General features: G+C 48.4%; 1 long non-coding RNA gene across 1 annotated transcript; it reads right to left on the minus strand.

The window, feature by feature from the left end:
* Window positions 1-2,555: 2,555 nt before the first annotated feature.
* Window positions 2,556-3,264, minus strand: LOC129384236 (uncharacterized). Its single transcript, XR_008611979.1, has 3 exons — window positions 3,125-3,264; window positions 2,976-3,033; window positions 2,556-2,720 (listed from the first exon to the last, which is right to left on the minus strand). It is a non-coding gene; the product is annotated as an uncharacterized lncRNA (long non-coding RNA).
* Window positions 3,265-3,526: the final 262 nt, after the last annotated feature.

Consider the following 3,526-nt stretch of genomic DNA (forward strand, 5'->3'; position numbering starts at 1 on the left):
CATGAGTTGTTTCTTCTACAAGCCGAACCAAATATAGCCAAGCAACAGCAGTTCACCAGGCTAAAGAGTGGTTCAACAACTAAAATAAAGGCTAGTATGCTTCGCATCCTGGGCTTAACCTTAGCTAAGCCACAGCCATTTTTTTTTTTCGGATGCCATTCCTTTTTAAGCTTTTCGCGCTCATTCAGCAGTCAGAGTGAAGCTCCACCCGCATTATGACCGGAATGTGCAGGGCCTGAACGGTGAACGATAAGAGAGAGAGAGAAAGGCAAAGGAAAGACAGGGAGGTTAACCCGAGACTATCTCCGGTTGGGTACCCTGTACTGGGGGAGGGGCAAGGGGATGCAATAGGTGATAGAAAGGATAAAAGAAAAGAAAAACCTAAACATACACAAGCACGTACACACGAACTGTTTCTGTGGGCACTGTCACGCAGCCCGCAAAGGTGTTTCCAGTCTTACGCAGTGTCAACGTAAAGTCCTAGGTCACGCAGTGTACAGTCACAATTTCTCAGAAAGTCCCGTGTTTTTCAAGTATCGCAGCAGCGCCTTCATAGCAGATCGCCCTGATGTTCGCGTAGGCCAGTTTTCAAGGAACTTGTTTTCTGACATTGGGCGCTTGTCCAGTTTGTCCAGGGTGGCTGAGAGGACTGCTCTTTGTAAGTCAAAACGAGAGCACTCACAAAGAAGATGCTCGATTGTTTCATTGCACCCGCAGAAGTCACAAAGTGGGCTGTTGGCCATTCCGATAAGGAAGGAGTAGGAAAGAGGATAAGGAAAGAGCGAACGATAAGAGCGGCATAGAAAAGAATCGAGCAGAAACATTTGCTGCAATTAAGAAAACGAGGGCAGGGGGAGCGGAAGTAGCCGCTTATACGAAGTGCGGCTTATAAGTGGGTCTTTAGGCAAGGGCCGATGTATTCGACATTTCCACCGCATAAAAATGTCCTATTCACACGGCGGTTCGCATCACATAATAATGTCCCTTTTACACTGCATGCGCAAGTGGGACCCATGCAGAGTCCCAAATTCACACGGCCTCGTTTTTAAAGCTTTTGTACCACATAGAAAAGTCAAGCTAACAGAACAGGCCTCATAATCGCGGGTGTCGTAACTAGGGGCCCGTTACACTGTGAGCCGCACATAATCGGGCCGAATAGTAAGCGTCATTATTTTGAACGTATTTTCAACTTATTATGTTGAAATAAGCGCTATTTGACCGATAGTGCAGCAAACGTACAGCTAGCTTTTTTTTTTTACCCTACGCAGAACTAGCGCGGATAAATAAAATAAAATAAAGAAAGGCAGAGGAGTCAAGCATAAGCGGTGCGAACACGCGGGATACCCATCGCGCCCATAATCGGACGCTAAGGCAAGTAGATATCACAAAGTAACGCCTGCTTTGCTTTGTAAGTCATGGATGCATGAGGTTACAGGGTCCAACAGTTCTTGTCTTCCAAAACGCTATGCGATCTGTCCCGCCTATTACGGGTCAAATAATGCCGCGATCAAAGTCACAACGCTGGCAAGAAACGCAAAGCACAGAAATGCAATAGGATTCGCAGTATATTTGACGGACGGGTACAGCGTCAACAGTTGGCCATGTTCGGGTGATGGCAACTGGGACGCAAGGTAAACGAGAGTGTGTGAAGGTATCCCAAGGGCCTGCGTCTGCCCTGCAGCGGTGTTGTGTCCTGTATCTGCGATGGTACCGGCTATGTGAGTCAGTTTTTACTACTAAAGATAAGTACATTTTGAGGTTTCACGTGCCGAGACCATGATCTAAATAGGAAGCCGGTTGTAGCGGTGAAATTTGAATTAGTTTAACCACTTTCGGTTCTTTACGGTGCGCTGAAATGCAAATACTGGAGCATTTTTTTTTTTGCATTTCCCCCCAGCGAAATGCGGCCGCCGCGGACCGGATCGAACCCGAGACCTCGAATTTACAGCAATGCCACGCACTAGCCACTAAGTTATCGAGGTGAGTGCCTTCGCTACTTCCTCGATACTTCCATACTGCAAACGGCCCTAATGGCGACGTTTGAGCACTACAAGTACAACGGCAAAAGTTCACGAAACAGCACGGAATACGGCAGCCCCGAGCAAATGAAATGCTCGTATGAAAAGCCGACCTCTGACTGGGTTTATTCACATATCTCTTTTGGTCACAAATTACAACGGACGGTCGATGAACGTCTCAAAGCCGCAGTGTTTATTGGAAGGTGGTACAGACTCCGCTCACCGGAAATGACGCATGACCTAGAAAGTGCGGCTTCTTGGCGTGGCCACTGAGATGAGGTGGCGCCCGCGGCGCGCTGAAAACTCTCGGAGGCCCCGTGCTGGAACGTACGTCATACACCGACAACTACCAGGGGCACGCATCGTCGTCTTAGGTGTTGTTTAACGGCCGTTAACAAGAAAACAGTGCAATTATCGCGCCCACATGCTTTGACAAGATTGCCTCAGAGCAACATACTGCTCATTAATAACAAATTTAGTCTAAGTGAAATTTTGTTGCAGTTGGCCTTTAATTTCCCTTCGATGCCCTACGTACAGTTTCGGATGATATCTTTGCTGAAGACACTGTACCATGGTTGATGGGATTTTCTAGATGCGTTCGTTCTGTCATCAGTGGCGAAAGAATCTTCCTTTCTCTGTCGTAACGCTTGCATCCACTGATTAACTTGCGCTCGAGCTTCAAGACGGGGTTTCAATTTTTTTCTGTAAAAAGAAACGCGGCGTGACTGACTGCTCAACAATATCCATTCACTCCGTAATTGCGACCGCTGTCTAAACCCTCTGTAATGTAAAGTGCACACGAAACCACCCTGGTGCCCCGACTTTCTTGTAATTGAGTCCTCATCTCCTTCGAATCAGGTATGTAACTTTAGTAGATTTATCGACCGCCCATCAGTATTCCTGACTGGAAGGGATATTAAGAGATTATTTGTTCCCTTTTATTCAGGCGCTGCTTACCTGGCAATTACGGCTGCACGTGGACGACGGGAACGCACGTCGCCGATGTTGACCCTCGCTAAAAAAAGAAAGAAAGGAAAACGGCGATACAAAGACACGTGCTTCAATTTTTAATCAACCTGGAGCTAAGCAACCAATAGCGCGCTCACCTATGCTTCCAACACGCTCTCCCTATAATCACGATCCTTTTGCCTTCGCCTCCTGCTTCCGTCACGTGTCCGTTTCGCCCACAAGGCGAGTACACGCCAACCCTCGTCTTACACAACGCGAACCGCAATCGCAGGCCTCGGTTTTCTCTCCGCCGAAGCTTTGGCGTGGCGCGCAAAATACCGAATACTGAAGCTCTCACGAAATGTACGAGCCCGTGCCCACGCTATCTGCACGTGCCGACAGGCCATTGCGCCGTCGATCGCTCCGCGCCGTTCTTACAAAACTGGGTGAAATTTCGGCAGAATATTGGCCACCCTCGTGTGCCAACTTCAAACGAAGTGCCGACGAGAACGCGATGGCAGGAAGCCGCACGCGAGAGGAGAGGTGGGACGCGGGTTATG

This window comes from Dermacentor andersoni, chromosome 8 (assembly GCF_023375885.2).
Source record: "Dermacentor andersoni chromosome 8, qqDerAnde1_hic_scaffold, whole genome shotgun sequence".
Taxonomy (NCBI): domain Eukaryota; kingdom Metazoa; phylum Arthropoda; class Arachnida; order Ixodida; family Ixodidae; genus Dermacentor; species Dermacentor andersoni.